We start from the raw sequence: 19098 nt of genomic DNA, 5'->3' as shown, positions 1-19098 counted from the left end.
AAAGACTAAAGAGAAGAAAAAGACAGCGGAGGAAATGACCCTCCAAAGGAGAAAAGAAGAGGACAGGTATGGATGCACCCAAGAGGTGAGGGGGAGGGGAGAGACAAGGGCTAGGGTGATGCCCAGAGGATGGAAGGTCCCAGGGGTCAGCCCGGCCAGTCATGCAGGTTACTCCAGGGTAACCGGTCTCTTGCCCCACGTGAAGGGCTCCAGAGGATCATGGAATATTAGAAGGGCCCGCAGTCGAGGGGGCATCAGGCGGGAGTGTTCAGTTTTAGTGAGATAATGTATAAGTGGATGCCAGATGCGGTCAAAGCATGGGTCAGTGTGGGTGCGACGGGCCACAAGTAGCTCCAAGGACTGGACATCCCACAGTCGGAGAAACCACGCTGCAATGGAAGGGGGATGGGGCCGCTTTCAGCAGGAGGCGAAAGACTGTCGCTCAGCTCCTAGCAAGTGGAGAATTAAATACTAGAGGGACGTAGGCATGGCCTTCAATGTGCCAGGATGAATGCCCAGAATCACTAGAGATGGAGTAGAAGGGATCGGGAAACCCACCACCTCTTTAATATGGCTGAGGACCTCCTTCCAGAACATGAGAAGGCTCGGGCAAGACCACCAAATGTGTAGGAAGTCCCCTCTATCTGTCTGACAGCGCCAGTAAGTTGAGGGAGTGTTCGGGAACATCTGGTGCAGGCGGGTAGGGGTGTAGTATCAACAGGTCATTAGTTTGTAAGCGGTTTCGTGCTGGGAAATGCAACGGTATACCTTAGGGATGTCTGTCCACAAGTGGTCCCAGTCCTCCAGGGGGATGTCAGCGGCCAAATCGGAGGCCCAGCGTATCTGGTAGCCACGAGGCGAGAGCTGTCGAGAGTGTTGAAGGACAGAGTAGGTTTTGGAGATTAAGCCCCAAGAGCCCTCGAATCTACGCACCAGGGATTCGAAGGGGGTGAGCTGACGAGTCACCCCCTGGGAGTACATCGGGGAAGATAGCCAATGACGCAATTGACAATATTGCAGACGCGCGTTATCTGTGAGATGGAAGAATTGCTTGCATTGATCAAAGGTGCGGAGGGCAGAGTTCTGAAAAAAATCCTGGAGTACTCACCGACCCTCTATGGTCCAAGCCGCAAAGCCCTGAGATTGCAAAGCAGGGGGGGAACGCAGGGTTGAGTGTTAGCAGGGTGTTAGGGGAAGAGAAGGTTGTAAGGCCTCGGGAGAGTGGCGATTTATCCCATATTTCCAAAACCGTTCTCGTTGGGGGTTGCTATGTAGGCACTGCTTGGGCGTGCCCCTCGGCGGAGCCAGGCCCCACAGTGGTCTACATGCCATCGCACGGTCCATATGGAAACAGTGCTTCTCGCTTTTGGGAAGGATCCATTCCGATATAAACCGTAGATGACAAGCCCAATAATAGTCCAACAAATTTGGATGGGCCAGGCCACCCCGAGACCTAGGAAGCATAAGTCATTTATTAGAAAAGCAGGGGAGGGACTTCCCCCAGATAAACTTAAGTCCCGTTGTAGGGCCAGAATGTCAGCGCGCGGAATGGGAGTAGAAAGAGACTAGAATAAATAAAGAATCTTGGGGAGAAGGGACATTTTGACGGCATTAAGGCACCCCAGCCATGCCAGTGGGAGGCCCTCCCAGCGACTCATTTCATCACGGATGGATTTCCGGGACCTAGGCCAGGACCAGAGGAGGACCAAGAAGCGAGATTAGGAGTCAGGTCGAGGCCGAAGTAGCAAATTGACTCATCCGTCCACTGCACCGGGAGCAAGTCCCACAAACCCTGGACCTCCGAGGTCGAAAGTGTGAGATTAAGAGCATGAGATTTGGCAAGGTTAATCCGATAGCCTGAAGCGGTCTCGAAGGACTTCAAAATCCCAGCCACCGCCGGAAGAGAGTTCAAGGGAGAGGACAAAGACAAGAGCAGGTCATCAGCAAAAGGGAAGCCTTGTGCTCAGCACCCCCATACAGATACCCCGTATAGTCTGATTGTGCCTATAGCGATGGCTAAGGGCTTAACGATGAATGCAAATAAGAGAGGAGAGCAGACACCCCTGCTTTGCAACCTCGATGGATAGAGATATGGGCAGTGGTGGTTCCGTTCAAGCATACGCAAGTGGTAGGTTTCGCATAGGGGGCCATCAATTTAGAGATGAAACCTGGCCCCAAGCCAACCTTCTAAAGGACGGCCCAGAGGAACCCCCAATCCACGTGATCGTAAGCCTTTTCGGCGTTGAGAGAGACCAGGCACGCAAGGATATCTCTAATTCACGATTTTTCTACCAGATGGGCAATCTGCCGTATGTTATCCGTGCCCTGACGGTGTCTGATAAACCCCACCTGATCCGGGCTATAAGGCCTGGGAGATGAGACTCCAAACGGTTGTCCAAGATTTTGGTGAATAACTTAGCGGCAGTATTTAATAAAGCGATGGGACGAAAGGAGGCCGCCAGGGTCGGGTCTTTGCTAGGTTTTGGAACAAGCACAATTTTTGCTTCATTCATCCTGGGGGAGAGGCCGGTACGATCAGTAAAGTTATTAAAAGAGATGGAGAAGATGGTCCCGCAGTTGCGGGTAGAAGATCGATAAAAAGCAACCGGGAGCCCGTCGGGACCCGGGGTTTTGCCCGTCGGCAACTGTTTCAATGCTTTCGCAATTTCCTCGTGGGAGATGGGCTCATCAAGTATCTCCTTTAAGTAGGGATCGATAGGGTCCCAGGGACAGGAGTCAAAGAACGACGCAACCTCCTCCGGAGGGCAAGGAACCCTGGCATACAGATCAGAGTAGAAGGCCATCAGAGTACGAGCCTTGTCTGCCTCAGAGGTAGCCCAGGAGCCATCAGGCTGCTTGAGCTTCGCAATATGGGATCTTATTAGCAAGGGAGGGACAGGCATGATCCGCACGCTCCAAGTCCTTCATATCCCAGGAGAGGATGGTTTCAACCAGTCGTTCCTCCCTGGTCCGGGCAATGGAGATTGAGGTGATAACCCCCCGAACAGTAGCGTTAAAGGCATCCCAACGGATATCCTCGGGAGTACCAGAGAGAGAGTTCGCCACAAAGAAGGATTCAATCTCCTTACGAATGTCTGCCACATTCACCAGATCAGAGGGCTTGAGGGGGGGGGGGGGCAGACGCCACCGCGGGAGGGGTTTGCCACGGGCATCGGGGACCCGGAGCGTAAGCAGGACATGTGCGTGATCGGAGATAGAGATGTCTGAGATATCCGTGGTGCACAGCAAGTGAGCCAAAGAAAGCAAAAGAAAAAAATAGTTGATACGTGAATAAGAGTGATGAACTTGAGAAAAAAAAGAATAATCCCGGGGGTCTGGGTCGAGGTATCGCCAGACGTCAACCAATCCCAGGTCGGTGATGGCATTCCTCAATGGCACGGACATCGCCCCAGCAACATGGTGCCCCTGCACAGTGCGATCCTGTTCAGGGTCCCAGACCAAATTAGTCACCCCCAAGCACAACAGGGGTTGAGAGGGAACGAAGCAGAGACCAAAGGTGGTGGCGCAGGAACATGTCCTGTTTCTGCTTTGCTGCATAGATATTAACAACGGTGCAGGAACCCCGACCCCATACCATGTCAACTTTAAGATGCCTCCCTCCATCATCAGCCACAATCCAAGCTGTCGTCGCGCGCCAACCAGGTTAAAATAAAATAGCCACTCCACTAGTCCTAGTCGGGGAGCATGCCCAGAATTGAGTAGGGTATTTGCGGTGCGACATGAGGTGGGTCTTAGAGGAAAGCAAGTGGGTCTCCTGTAAGAAAACCATGTCAGGATCATGGTGAAGTAGATAGCGCCACACCTGTCGGCGCTTGTTGGGGGAGTTGAGTCCCTTCACGTTAAGGGAGAGGAAGATGACAGTGCGAGTCATGGTGAAAGAGAGGAGGGGCAACATGCTTCTGCCACATCAGCGGATTCTAGAGCCCCCCAGAACACACACCCAATCAGGCATTCTCCAAGAAAGCAGTTGGAAAGAGACCCCATGGCCAGCAAAGAGGCAGCTCCCCAAGGTCGCTCAAGAGAGGGAGAAGGGCACGATACCGAAGACAATGGCAGAGAGAATGGATAGAGCACAGGAGGAAAGGGCCAACCAACCCGAGCAATTTACATCTCCATCTCACACCCCCAGAACACCACCACATTTCAGCCTCGAGCAGTCCAAAGAGAGCCCATAGAGTGGAGAAAGAATAAGAAGAAAAAGAAGGGGGAAAAAAGAAGAAAGAATAAACCGGCGAACTGGGCCAAGTCAATGTGGAGTCCGTTCGGAACAGCCCGGACTCCCGAAGGTGGGTCATTCCAGAGAAGTCATTCTTGTACGGGACTCTAGAGAGGGGGAGGCGGCAGACATGCAGAGGGTGAGGAGCCCCCGTTGCCAGCATCCTGTGTAGCAGTGGAAAAAGCACAGCCTAATCCGGCCACCAGGCCTGACCCCCAGTAGAAACACAGACCAGCACTCCTCTGCAGAGAGGGCATCTAGTTCGTGAAAGATGGGGAGGCACTCGGAGCGAACTGGTTGATGGCATCCTGCTTGGCTTGTCTTGAGTCAAGGTCTCTTGAGGCGTCCGGAGCGAGGAGGAGGAACAGTGGACCACTCCTGCCGGAGCGAGCCCGCAGGGTGAGCGCGAGAGGATGGAAGATCTTCATTGTCCGAATCCACAGGGAGGTGGAGGAGACGTTACGCCTCCTGCAAAGACCAAACAACTCTTCGTCTACCCTCCCAGGTAAAAATCAGGGCAAAGGGATGACCCCACTGGTATTTAGTCTCCATGTCCCGCAATTTGTCTGCCACAGGTTTAAAGGTCTTCCTCAGGCGAAGCGTAGAAAGTGCAAGGTCCTGAAAAATTTGTATGGAGAGCCCATTATAGTAGACCGCTCGAATCCTCTGCACCTTACAAAGGATGGCCTCTTTGTCCACTAAGAAGTGTCCAGCATGGGTGGTGAGGTACCCTCATCCTCACGGATGGCATGCAGGAGGTCCATCGTGTACGCCAAGATATCTGTCCCCGCCGTTCCCAATGGGACTCCTCGGATGCGAAGGTTGTTCCGCCGACTGCGGTTCTCCAGGTCCTCTTGCTTCAACTGCAGGGTGATGTTCTGATCCTCCATCTCGTATACCTTCTTCCAGAGACCATCAATATCTTCCGTCCTGGCGTCTAGTGTCCTCTCAAGGCCATCAACTCGGTCGCCAATCTCTGACATCCCTGCGGATATCTTGCAACCCGGCTTTGAAGTCCTGTCGTAGGAAGCTGATTTCAGTCTTGATTTCCTGCAAGAAGGACAAAACATAGGCCTAGGGTGATTGGTATCGCCTGGGCGGATGAGCCTGAGGGCGCCGAAGAAGCAGTAGTGGGGGTGCCTTAGACCACAGGGAGGTCACCTGATTGTCACAGGAGGCCGCCGAATCAGTGTCTGTATTGCCTCTGTGCTTAGGAGGCATGGTGATGAAGCCCAGGAGCGCCAAGAGCCCAGCCGGAGGAGAATCAGAGCGTTCTAGGCGATGGCAAGGCCAAGGAGGGGTGCCGGTGGGAAAGCAGAGAAGTAAGGGGCCGCTTGGCGTGCGTAAGGCCTGCCCAGCTACACACAGGGCGGAGGTAGGTCAGAGGCACCCAAGCATTGAGAGGCTGCAGGAAGAAGAGGGAGACCAGTGCACGCGCCAGCTGGCAAGGGTATTGCATAGGTCATCACCCCGGCCCCTCCGGTCCAGCAAGGCCCCCCCCCCGACCAAAGGGCAGATAAAGTAGATTAGGTAGGGGTGGTACACAAGCCGGGGGGGGGGCAAGGACAGTCTCTGGAGTCACAGCAAAGGCCCCACGGCCAGGAAAGGAGCAGCAAAAGCAAGTCAGGCTTCCACAGGGATTGGGAGACCTCTAGGGCCTTCACAGGTCGATGCTGCAGCAACACTGGGCCCAGGAAGCAAGGGAGTTGGGCCAAGTTCTGGCGGGAGGGCACTTGCAGTGTGCGCGTCCCTCCAATCTGCGCCACGGAGACAAGGTCCCAAGACAAGGGCCAAAGCAAGGCTAGGGCCAGGAAGCGCCGGACGCAGATAGGGACAAAATGGTGGGCTGGGCGTCGATGGGCCTGCAAAGTTTAGGCAGACCAGGTGCCCACGTGGAGAGGACCCCCATCCCAGTACCTGTACCACGCTAGCAGCGGTCTGTTGTCACCACAGGGCACAGAGGGGTCGAACGCCCCCACAGCCGGGTATCTTGGTCCGGAATTGACCCGCCATCTGCCACCGTGATCATCGGGGCCTTTCGGAGGGTCCAGCGGCTGCTCAGGGCCCCTGTAGGTCAGCGGAGGTCCGGATGGCAGAGACCTCACCGCCGTTACCAGCGCTGCTCTTCACCTCTGGAGCAGGGCTCCAGGTACCGGTGGAGGTGTAGTGATAGACGGAGCCCAAAATGGCGGCAGAAGCAAGTCGGGCCGATCCCGGCTATAAAAGGCCAGTTTTGGAGGCTGTAGCGGCAGCTCGGGGTTCCAGCAGTGCAGCGGGGGTCAGGTTGTTGAGGACCCCGCCTCTGTCGCCAGAGCTATACTCCGCCACCAGAGTAGTTCACCCGGCGCCAGCGGGGGCACAGCGGCAGCCGGGGCTCAAGATGGTGGCGGATGCGAGTCAGGCTGAACCCGGCCAGAAAGGTCCCTGCAGGTGAGGCTTTGGAGGGGCTCCCCTAGCCCAGGGCGTCGCCCAGAATGTCCAAACAGGTGTCTGAGCTCACTACAACAGCAAGCGGGCCCGGTGACCAGGAGAGAGGTAAGTGCGGTAGGCACTGGAGCGGATACACGGTGGCCCACAGCTCACTCAATGCGGGTCCAGGCCACGCCCCCTCATACCTCTTTTACTATTCCCATCTCCCAAAACAAACGTTTCAAAAGCCTTCTCCGACTCGTCCCTCTCCACCTCCCCATTACTCCCAAACCACCTTTTACTGCTCACCACTAATCCTTTTTGGGTTGCGGAGTAGCGTGCGACTCAGCAAAAAGTGCTTCAACACCTAATCAAGGGTAGCAAGCACTATATAAACACAAACCCTTCCCTCCCTCCACTATCCTTTTCAATCCAAATAACAGACTAACATATCCACCACTCGAATTAAGTTCATATTTCACTATACTAATTCCCCACTAACCTTTTTGGGATCCGGAGTAGCATGCTACTCCCCGAAAAAGCACTTTGACGCCTCGTCAGGGGTAGCAAGTGCTATATAAACTCAATTACAATAGTGTTATCAAAAAATCCAACCTGCTCTTTCTGTAAGCATATTTTCAGTGGCATACCCCAGCCTGTTGTCCTAGCTCAGTATTCGTCTTTGTCCTATCCACATCCGCTCTGGCAATGTGCCAAACACACACCGTTGATAAGACCTTCTCGTACCTTGCCCTCCAAACATGGAAAAATCTTCTGCTGACCCTCCACACCAACATAATTTCTTCTTTTGCAGAAGGATGCTGAGGACTGCATTGTTTAAAAGATCCTGCATCCCAAAGCTTTTGCAACTGACTCTAATGCTTTACTTGTATCGTGATCAGTTCTACAATAGTCCTCAGGCTCTGTCATGCTCTACAAGTTTTTTCATCATCATTACCATCACTAATATCATGTTTTGTCTAGTCAGGTCTTACTAATTTCTTATACTGCTCATGTTATAAAGTTAATATTGTACCCAATGGGCATGTGCAATCCTTGTAAACAGGACTGAGACGTATTTGTTAAGAGTTTGCTTTGTATATTTGTGCAGGCATGACCACTACTTCCTTTCCAGATCCTTGCCCACTCCTAACTGGCTTAATGCCTTTTAAGCTTGTTTCTGAGGATGGCTTCTTCTCTGTTCATATCCTGCATTTGGTGCTCACCAGCTAATGGCTTTGCAGTGTTTTCAAAGTGAAATCACTTTTTAATTTCATACCACCCTATACCTCCTTTCTGGACAATTTTACTGAACTGTGATTGTAGCAACACTGTTTATTTGATTAATTGTATTATCATAATGCTCCTGTTGAACAATTGAGTTGTTATAGCTCAATGTAATTCAGAGTTGGTAAGAAAATAAAGCAGTCCTGTCAATATTTTTAATATTTCTCAACAGAAATAAGAAATGTTTGTTCCCTACATGCTCCCTGTTAGGCTCCACAACTCCAGACTCTTCTTTCTTTTGCCAGAAGACCCTTATCTATGTTTGTTCATTAAGATAGCTGTAAAATGTCCCCATGTGTACAGCCGTTGTGTTGTGTGTTTCGAGAAAAAAGATCCTTTGCATACTTTTAATCAGCGAATTTTAGACCTTCTCAGTTGCTACTTTATCCACTTTCCAGGAATTGAGAATTCCCTTTCCTCAACAGGGATAAAATAAAGTGATTATGTGGTGCTTGTTCTTTCAAATTATTTTCTTAAAGTTGGGGAATTCAATTTGATCTGTGGCTTTACTTTGTTTCCACTGTATGTCTTATAACCCTCCAGATCTGATGGAGACTTCTAGCCTGCAGATTCCTTACCTTAGAATTATCCCCAGGCATCAGGCTAGATCTGGAATAATTAGTACCCCTGCACGCTGGTAGGGAGCGTAGTTTGGCAATGTGTGGCGTTGTCTGCACCAGAACTGATGTCAGTAGTGCCTGTATAGGCGCCACACCATCGCACTGATGTCAGTTCTTCTCTTTCTGCGGCAGTCAGCGCAGATCTGGAGAAGAGCTAGCTCCAGTCACCTTTTTCTACCTTCTGACGATTTTTTAAGACCATCTTCTGATGTGGCAGGGATGTATACGAGGAATGCTGGTTTTAAGCCCTGTGCCACCTTTCACCAGCAAGTGTCGGTGATGGACCTACACCTTATCTGCCTCTGGTGTCTTGAACATGATGATGACGACTTCAAGACATGCGTTGATTGTCACGCCATGCAGCCCAAGGCCTTGAGAGAGTAATCCTCAAGTTCCTTGCCGCTCAATGTGCAACACCGCATCTGTCTCTATCCCGGTTGAGAGTAAGGTCTCTGGATCGGTCACGGAGCCATCAATCTTAGTCTCAGTCGAGGTTGTCCCGCTCGGGTAAGTCCAAAAGAAAAGCAAGAAGTCGAAGAGGTCTTAGAATTCGCCCTATACATCAAAGTCATCTGGCAAGACAAAGTAATGTCTGCATTCGAGATGTGGCTCCACGGTTGAGCCTGCGCCTGGGCCGCCTCCGCCCTGTACATCAAAGTCATCTGGCGAGACAAAGTAATGTCTGCATTCGAGATGTGGCTCCACGGTTGAGCCTGCGCCTGGGCCGCCTCCGCACCTACCAGAGTTTCCTGGAGCCAAAGTGACACCTGCCCAACCCTGTGAGTTTTATGAGGCCATGCACTTCATGTTTGGGAGGCCCCTCTCCACTGGCACGCCCTCGAGCCCAGCAAAAGCTGTATGGGCCCCCTACTGGTTTTCCGCTGGCAGGGTTTATAGCCGGCGCCAGTCCGGCCCCTTGGATCCATGGACAGATTTGGACCAACAGCAGTCGAGCCACCTTGACCTTCCCTGGCGCTGGCTTCACTGATGCCCCTGGCACCACCCCCTTATCCCTGACTTCTGCACGGCATCGGATAGGCCTTGTCCGACTCCAGCACTGTCTGGAACCTTTCCCTCTGGGCCGGAGCCTGAGACCTATTCCTGTGGTCTAGGACTTGGGGAAGATTGGTAGGCGCCACTTGACCCTTATGAATAGCAGCCCCTAGAGTCCAATGAGGACACCTGGTGTGAGGTGTTTGGCGGATGCCAGTGGACTGAACACCTCCCCAGTTACTGGTTTGGTCCCTCCGCCTACTGTGGCTATGGAGGAGGGAGCCTTTTTTGCTAAGGTGGTGAAAAGGCTGTTTGAGGTCCTGGACTAACGTATCAACTGAGGTGCTTCAACCGGGAGTCACTCCCTCCAAACTGCTTCTCCTATTTAATGAAGTCCTCTCAGACATCCTGTTCAGTGCTTGGTCTAAGCCCTGCCAAGGGGCGCCTATGAACAGGACAATTGGCAGCTGCCATCACCCCACTCCAGGGTACTCCAACTTCCTCACCCAACACCCCACCCCGGAGAGCTTGATAGTCCAAGCCTCTACCCCAGAGTAAATCCTGTTGCATTCCCTACCACTCCATTGGATAATCTAGCACTGTGGTCGGTTAGCACTGCCTGCCTTTCTGGGCCAGTACTCCCATTCAATCTGGGACTCAGTTGTGCAGGTACTGCCTATGGTTACGGAGGGGGCCCGAGCCAAACTCTCCCAAGCTGTTGCTGATGGGTAGGATGCAGCTAAGTTCACCATTCGCTGTGGGCTGGACATGATCGACTCACTAGGCAGAGCAGTTTCATCTTCGGTGGTCCTTAGCCGCCACACCTGGTTGAGAACCACTGGCTTTTCAGGGGATGTCCAGGCTTCACTCATGGACATGCCCTTTGATGGCTCCCATCTTTTCGGAGCAGAGCTACGGCCAGGTCCTTGGGCCTTTCATGATCCCTAGCCAAACCCAGTTATCCTTTAGCTCCTTACGTGGTGACAGAAGGGGATTCCAGCCACATCTGTACTCACCCAGTCACCACGGCACGCAAGCTTCCCAGCCCCTGCATGTCCGAGGACGTGGTACCCACAGACCTCGTGAGTCAAGTAGCCAGGAGTCTGTCCAGTCCACCACCTCCGGCAGCAGCAGCCTCCAAGCCTCTTTAGTTTTCCCTCCCACCATCTTAGGCACCCACTGGAAGGCAAGCTACATGATCACCTGCACCACTGAAGGTAGGTAGCATCCGACTGCTGGGTTCTCCAGATTGTCCAAATGGGCTACTCCCTCCCCATTTTACTACCCCTCCAACCATGCCACCCACTTGCGACAGGCTGATGGAGCACCATATCTCCCTACTCCATCAGGAAGTGGAGGCTTTCTTGGTCAAGGGAGCCATAGATTAGGTGCTGGCAGCAGAAGTTGGTCATGGTTGCTATTCCCACTACTTTCTGTTGCCCAAGCAGTACAGAGGCCTTCATCCTATCCTAGACCTGTGCCCTATCCCTTTCTTCCAGAAAATGCTTACGCTCACTTAAGTCATGTTTGCCCCGGAAAGTTGGGTCTGTAGGTATGGGTACCTTGCTTTTTGGTCCTGCAGGACTTTCTAGTGTGAATTTGCTCAGCAGACCTATCTCTGTGGAGGTATTGCTTTGGTATGTATTCTAAGGTAAGGAATCTACGGCTAGAAGTTGCTATCGCCATGCGAAGCGGAATGATGCCACCTACCGGCATGCAGGGCCACTACTCACAGAAAAATTCCAGATTCAGTCTGATGCCTGGGGATCATTCTAAGGTAAGTTGGGTCTGTAGGTATGGGTACCTTGCTTTTTGGTCCTGCAGGACTTTCTAGTGTGAATTTGCTCAGCAGACCTATCTCTGTGGAGGTATTGCTTTGGTATGTATTCTAAGGTAAGGAATCTACGGCTAGAAGTTGCTATCAGATGAACAAGTTACTTACATTCGAGTTACTTACATACAGTTGAGGTACCTTGAAAAACTAGGGCCCTGAATGGGCCCTAGTTTTTCACACACCAGTGATCAGTGTTCTTTGTGGCTCGGCGCTTCTGACGTGGAAAGTACCAAAAAGAAACTGACGTCAGTGCCATGGGTTTGCGCCTCTATAGGCACCTCACACATCTCTTCTGTGCGGACTACGCCATGCGAAGCGGAATGATGCCACCTACCGGCATGCAGGGCCACTACTCACAGAAAAATTCCAGATTCAGTCTGATGCCTGGGGATCATTCTAAGGTAAGGAATCTGCAGCTAGATAGTCTCTACCAGGTAAGGCGTTACTGAAGGTAAGTAACTTGTTCATATCGGATCTTGCAGAGAAGTTGAATCCTTTTTTTTTTTTTTTTAGCAGATTTTGAGTTTCCAGTAATAAGCAGGGTATACATTGCATCACATGTGTATCAGTAGGATTCAATAAGTATTAACATAATAGACCATATATGTTGCCTTCATGGAAATGAGCTAACCTAACTTCTTAAGGTGAATCAGTTTATATGAATCTTATGGACCTTTGTGCCTTCTACCATTTTCTTTCCTTGACAGCATAGATCAAAAAAACTAGTTCATCTGGATCTCCCTTTCCATGTTAATATATTTGCCCTTTTCTAGGAGCATTTTTCTCTTGGGCACAATAGTGTGGATGGGAATGCTTGTGCACGGTAAACAGGCATGTACCTTTTCCTTTAATGGCCCAATTTCATGTGATATGAACTTATAACTTTGCAAGGACACTTATTTTCACATACCAATTATGCAAACATTCAAGAGATTCCTATGGTTCGTGGTTGGTTCCATCCACTACCAGTTTGTTTGGACTGACATTGGAACCCTGGGTCTTTGCCAATGGTGATGGGTGCAGCACATCTGCAAAAGTCAAGGAGTTCAGTGTTCCTGTACCTTGACAATTGGCTGCTGAATGTGGGCTTGTTGCAGTTGTTATTCAACTACCTGAAGGCCACAGCATCCCTGCTGTTCGACAGGCATTTACATCAACCTGCCCAAATTGCACCCCCCTTTATTTGCCTCCTTAATTACTCCACCCTTGGGCACCTCATTTAATTGGTGATCGCTTTCCAAATATATTGTGAACTTCCCCTTAGGGCGCCACTACTCTAGTGAAGACCACCCATCAGTTTAAAAAATAGCTTGTAAAATAGGCTATGATGGTCATTGCAAAATTGCATGCTCCTTATGCTCAACAGATTGTGGGATTTGTGCACACCCCATACATCAAAGGAGTACAGTATTGGTAGAAATCGGGAAGCACTTGCGATGGTTCATGGTGATTAAACATGCTTCAGTGTTAGTCAAATGGCATCAAATTCTGATCCCAACTTCTGGTGTGTTACAAATGTAGGCACAAAGTCACAGTTGGATCCAGAAGGATGGTATGTTCGCAAATAATGATACATTTGAATACTGTCCCTCTTTGGCTATCCCAATGATAACTCTGCTTTAGAATTATTGCTGGTACTGTAGGCAGATCCAATAAGTAACACCTTTACATTTTTCCAGAATGTTTCCTAATACTACAGTGATGAAACACACTTTGTGTATCAATTAGATACTTCAATTTTTCGAGGGAACCCAGCTCTCCTGTGATGGAGTCCCAGACAGCACTACTAGAGGAGTAGTTCCTTATCTTCTTGTAACCTTCTTGTTTGATGTGCATATTTGATTTGTTTGGGTTATCCCTTTGATTGTACTGCAACTTTTACCTTCCTCTCTCTCAAATTGTAAAGCGCCCTGATATCCTTCGGGATCATGTTTGCGCTATATAAAACTTTATAAATAAATAAATAGAGACCTCTCAGTGCCTCCTGTTCAGAGGGGCACTACTGGACACACCATCCTTGTGGGCTTTCTCTCCTCCCCAGAAGGTCCAGGATATGACTCTGATCTTATGGGAGACCGCTTGGGCTCCAGTCTTGACAGTTCTTCACCTGCTAAGTCTGCTGGTTTCCTGTATTCTGCTGGTAACACATGCATGCTAGATCATGAGGGCTCTCTAGTGTTGCTTCTGTTTGCAGTAATTCTGACATAGGGACGATCTGTCAGACATCATCAGTATCCAATCGGTCACTGCAATGGATTTTCTAGGATGGCCGGTATAGGAGTACCAGGTGGTAGAAAAGCTGTTTTAGCCCATTTTCAGCAATGGCCACAGTAGTGAATGATGTATCCGCCTTGTAGTGGGTGCGCAGCTGGATAAACTGGAGATATGGGGACTCTGGTCCCAGGAGAAGCAAGTATTACACATCAACCAGCTTGAGCTGTGGGCGATTTGCTTGTCTCAGGAAGCTTTCCAGCCTTCCCTTTATGTCCGTCTGTCCACATCTTGACAGACATTACGACTGCAATGTGGTATGTCAGCAAGCAGGGATGCCTCTCGGCTGCGAGGCTCTGGGTGCAAGCACATGTGATCTGGCTGGTCACCAACTACATGGTAGGCTCCCTGGACACCAACGCCAACACAATGAGTGGCTGTCATGTTGCTGACCTGGGGTGGTGTCCTGATGTGGAAGGGATCCAGAACAGCCTTCTCTGTGTGGGGCACTCCTCAGGTGGACCACTTTGCCACTTGCAAGAATGTACACCTCCTGCACTTAGGTGCCCTCCATTTTCCACTGGAGAGACCCTTGTGGGATGCATTTTTGTTGATAGTGTAATTTTCTGTTTCTCTACACATTTCATCACCATACCCTTGATTCTTCTGGTGTGGAGCAATTTACACCAAGACTAGACCTGTCAATATAACTGCGTAAGACTGACCAGAAAAAGAGTGGTATGCGGACCTTCTGTGACTCTCACTGTGGCTTCTGCCCAGCTGCCTCCGAGAGGACCTCCTCGTCTAGTCAGGTGGGGCAGGATATGCACTCCAACCTTCAGGGCGTCCGCCTTCATTCATGGAATTTGAACAGGAACATCAGAGCTCATTCCGCCTGCTGGCAAAGGTGGTAAACGTAATCTTTTCAGATCGCCAGGCCTCTAAAAAGTCGGTATAAGTATGACTGTTGGCTTTTAATACTGAGTTTTTGTTGGGCATCACTTCAGCGTGACATGTCAATTAGCAGTAAGCGTTGTGTGTTCAACCATTCTTTACCCTTTTCTACCCAGACAAACTATTTCTGAGGACTAAAGCGTCTTTTCTGGCAAAGGTGATCACCTCATTCCGTATTGGCCAATCCATTATGCTGTCAACTTTTTTCCTTCTTCCCATCTTACTAGGGGACTCGCACTCAAAACTCCCACCACAGATGCATACTTCCACACATCTCAAAGACCTCCACTTACTGCCCATCCAGAAACACATGCTCTTCAAGCTCCTCACACAAAACCTACAACGGCCTACACAATCTATGCCCCACATAATTCAACAGCCACATCAGTTTCCACACCTCAATCAGAAATCTCTGATCAGCTGACTGACTGCTCTCCTCTTGTCCCCTGCATCTGGAGAGCCAGAACCAGTGGGCACTTCTCTTGTACCTGGCTCCTAAAGCCTGCAGGGACCTCCTCCTGCACATGAGCAGCCAGCTCAGTCCTTGAATTTCCCAAGAAACTGAAAACCTGACTCTACCACTAGGCCCCTACAAGAGCTGGCACAGTCCCTTCTTTCAATTGCCTGTATACCCTCCCAGGGGAGATGTACACTTTACAAATCGTCATAACACAACACCAAAAAGCAATAAAAAGTCAACATCTGCTAGACCTTCTTAGTTCGGTCAGTTATTACAGCGACCAGACAAAAGATTAGGTCTGACAATGGCAAGGCGGTCCAGAAGAGGACATTGCCATAGTGCTTCATCCTCTGCATTACATTTTGTTTACCTTTGCTAAGCAGGAACCAAAGGGAATCCCTGCTCATTCCATTAGAGCGCAGGCTTCGACATCGGTATTGGCCAAGGGGGTTCCTGTGGTAGAGATTTGTCGTGCACCAACATGGCCTTCATACCACCCTTTTGTAAAGCACTAATGCTTGAGCTCAGAAGTGAGAGTGGATTGCAATTTTGCTCATTCGTGCTGCAGAATTCGCTCCTCTGACAACTTCTTCAGACCACCACCTGCGAAAGAGTACTGCTGTGATCTGCTGCTTACTTACTCCCTGGTCCTGCTGCCCTCCCTGTTCTGAAGGATGGTCATAGTCTCCTGAAAATGATTAAGGTTCCAACGTTGTTCTGTTGAACTGCACAGCCATGTTCGACCTTATGTTGTTCGATATGATGTCTCTGCCTCTATGGGCTCAGAAAAAATAGACGAGGACTCTGGGTGGCACTCCTGGCGGTTTCTGGCACCTTGCTGGAACCGGCACTGCCGACCGGTGCGTGATTTCTATTGCAAAGTTTTGCATCCAGTCGGGTGCCTGGGGTTGTTCCAAAAGTGAGAAATATGCAGGTAAAGTAACCACCAGAAAGTTGGTTATCGAAGGTAAGTTATTTTCCCTACTACTCAAAAGTTGATCAATATTTCGGTGTCTGTGCACAACTATGTTCCCCGACCAAGGGGCCACGGAGAGACACTTGCACAGGGGAATGTGTGGGATAATGGCCAGTAGTTTCTATTGCTGAGCAGTGTATTTTCGGCCAGCAGTATAAAGCACTGGCAGAAAAGGGCTGGCAAATGAAGAGAACCTTTTTCCCACCCGCTTGTGCAGACCAGCACCATAACATGACCTGCACCCCTACATCACACGTGCACCCCAAAAGTTATCTTGTCGTTAAGTAACAGTTATTTATTGTTCTCTGTCTCCCTTTTCTTCATACCTTTTGTCATGGGCGTGGACTCTGTCAGCTGGTAATGGATACATATTTTGCAACGTCGGCCCCAAGTTTAAGCACAGAGGCATTACTGAACTGCTATAGTCAAACGCGTTTGAGATTTTGTATTTTTCTTTCTTTTCAGTAATTCGTAACCTGGCTTTGCAGATCTGATCGTTTCACTTATTTTTACTGATTGAAAGATGACTGCGTTGACACAACTTTCGGCAGCTCAGTCTGGACAGTTCCAGGGATGACTACATTGCCATCACGCCTTGGTTCAGCCGTGCCTTTTTTAAACTAACTTTAATCTGCATCGCTGGTAACGTCCAGTGATTAATTTCCATCACTTGCTTGACTTCTGCCAGATTCTTATATATTTATTGTAATAAAAATGTCAATTTTTTGTTAATTCTAAAGGAAACGATTGAAATTGGTATCTTGATTAAGTGATTTGTAAAAAGTGATTGCCGTTGTGTTTTTTTTATCTGTCAAAATCCCATTATGCCAACTAGTAGGAGTACAATAGTACAAAAATGTATACGATTGTAATATAAATACCATGACCTCCTTTGCTCTATTTGATAGTAATGTTTACAGTGGTACCTTCCTATTTAATTCATTTGTTGAAGAACACAAGCCCTCTCTATGTACGGAATTAACAGCATTAATATTATAAGCCTACAAGCTCAGATTTTGACACACTTCACACGACGGTACCTTTTAAAAGATGGACATTTGCACATGTATCTACTTTGCAGGGCACGATCAAGTTTTTCATTTTTGGGCCTATCTAACTTTATGTAGTCTCTTTTGTTCAGATGGCACTTTTGATGTCCCATTACAATTTTTTTTTTTTTTTTAAGTTTAACAAAATGTGACAATCCCTTGGAATATTTATCATCCCAACACCCCATGCCGGAATATTGTAAAACATTGTGGACGTTGTGCATATTGAAGCTTAATGTCCGCCTCTAACAATGTTTACCAGCCTCAGTTTCTTTAATTTTGCATTTGTGTGGGTCACGCTTGTGCACTCCCCAACATTTGTCTTACTAAACACAGAGAGATTGTTACGGTAGGTGTACCTTTCTTCTCATGCCGCAAGGAGCCATAACTACAGGTCGTCAAATCCCTGCATTATTTCCCACAACCCTTGAGCAGTTGTCTCCTTTTAGGAATGAATTTAGTGTGTGTACAGTATTTTGTGCACTTTTCTAAATAATGACTGTCTCGTGATATGATTTTAAATTATGGCCCGTAAAGGAAAACCAAATATATTTAAAATGTTCCTGAAAAATAAATCTATATTAATCTACTTTTTTATTAGCTACGTTTTGGAACGATACAATTTAGCTATACTATATAAAATTATATTAAATCCTGAAAAAGTAAAAAAGCTTTGCTTTGAATAAACTCTATTTATATTGTTTCTTTTTAAATGTATGTACATCAAAATGTGTGTGATTACGTCTGTGTAAAATGTTATAAAGTGTATATTTTAAAAACTATTTTACTTTTAAATATATATTCATACTTTATTGCATTATCTTTTTTAGAAAAAAAAAGAGAAATCCTGAACGTGTAAATATGCTTTACTTTCAATAAATTCTTTACTAGACTGCGTCCTTCATTTTCACTGTTGGTAATATGTTAAGTAATCAATGATGTGCGAAACCTTTACTGTCGCTGGCCTGTCCTCGTGAATCTTTCCCAGGTTTTTCAGCCTGAGGCATGATAATTCACTCTTCGAAGCAAAAGACTGATATTATTAAACTTATTCTACATCTTAATGACATAGCAAAGAAAATGTGTGGAATTCAGAAACGATGATAGAATTAAGTGAATTTACGTTGAAGTTGTGAAAATCAGTGTGGAATGATTTAAAGTGTCATGTTGAAGTTTTCCATTGGTTAGTACCTGAACGTTTGAGTGGTTATTGTCCGGTTTGGCACAGAAGTGAAAACTATTGCCCTTCTGCTGAAATTAATGGTACTTGGACATGTTAAAGACCATGGATAGAAAATCGTAGTAATGTGAACATCCTGTATGCAAGTTCAGTGTGACAAAATCTCATGTAGTGGCGTTAGATTTCTTTCAGAACCATCATTCCTATTATATAAGAAAGCAGATTAAGATCCATTATAGTTATTTTGAGTTCTACATTTTTTTATGGTGCAAAAGTCAATGCGCTGGATTATTTAGACCCCACAAATAAGATCCATTCTTAAGTTATTGTTGCGCTATAAATCTAGAGATTTGGTTAGGAATGTAGAAATAGAATATGGTTGGGGTGGACTGTTCTTGCGCGAATAATCGTTAATGAAGCTTCCTCTTGGAATTTATACCGTAAATGTGCAAGTTGACATGTTTAACAACTGGTGACGAGGATGGGATGATGTGATTTCCCTGTGGGGTGTGTGGGATTTGTCGGTGTTTTGATCCTGTGTATGTTTATTTGTGTGTATGTTTGGTTATCTTTGCATTGTTACTAACCCCTTTCCATGTTATGTTAGTGTTCAAAGTTGGATTGTTCTATGTCATGTCGAGGGGAGGAGAGGTGTTGTGAAGTAAATGTAGAGCTTTTTTTAGGAATGTGAAATTAGAATGTGGTTTATAGAGTGCAGCTCCTTTTGGTCAGTTGGTAGTGGAATATTCTAGCATGAGGTGTGCTGAATAAAGCTTCATTTTGGAATTTGTACTTTTAAGTACAGAGCTTTAGTGACTCAACAGTTACGTTTTCTGAAATTACAAACAAAGCAACCAGCATTGGCAAAGCCTTGGAAAGCCAGGTTTA

General features: G+C 48.1%; 1 protein-coding gene across 1 annotated transcript in view; it reads left to right on the top strand.

The window, feature by feature from the left end:
* EPSTI1 (epithelial stromal interaction 1) overlaps positions 1–17922 on the top strand; it is a 236271-nt gene extending 218349 nt beyond the window's left edge. Inside the window, exon 8 of the mRNA XM_085621814.1 lies at positions 16447–17922. The gene's annotated coding sequence lies outside the window, so the exon portion shown is untranslated. The remainder of the gene's footprint in view (positions 1–16446) is intronic.
* The last annotated feature ends 1176 nt before the right edge of the window (positions 17923–19098 follow it).

Source organism: Triturus cristatus, chromosome 8, assembly GCF_964204655.1.
Source record: "Triturus cristatus chromosome 8, aTriCri1.1, whole genome shotgun sequence".
In the NCBI taxonomy this organism is placed as follows: domain Eukaryota; kingdom Metazoa; phylum Chordata; class Amphibia; order Caudata; family Salamandridae; genus Triturus; species Triturus cristatus.
The sequence above is the reverse complement of the archived record's forward strand: the minus strand, read 5'-3'. Positions and strand labels throughout refer to the sequence as shown.